Source organism: Mesocricetus auratus, unplaced genomic scaffold, assembly GCF_017639785.1.
Source record: "Mesocricetus auratus isolate SY011 unplaced genomic scaffold, BCM_Maur_2.0 Super-Scaffold_15014, whole genome shotgun sequence".
NCBI classification, from domain to species: Eukaryota; Metazoa; Chordata; class Mammalia; order Rodentia; family Cricetidae; genus Mesocricetus; species Mesocricetus auratus.
Window position 1 is genome coordinate 37730638 of NW_024429186.1, and position 205 is coordinate 37730842.

Sequence of the window (205 nt, forward strand, 5' to 3'; positions counted from 1 at the left end):
GAGCTGAACGAATTGCGATGACAGCCAGGTTGATAGAGGCTTCTATGTTTTCCAGTCACTGCGCAACAGGGCTGGCCGTCCACGCCCCTGCACAGCTCCCTCACTTAACTACAACTCCCAGCATGCACTGCAGGGCCAGCGTGCCCGCTGAGGCGGCCGAGGCGCCCGTCCCGCGGGACCCATAGGGCTCTTAGCCTTGGTACCT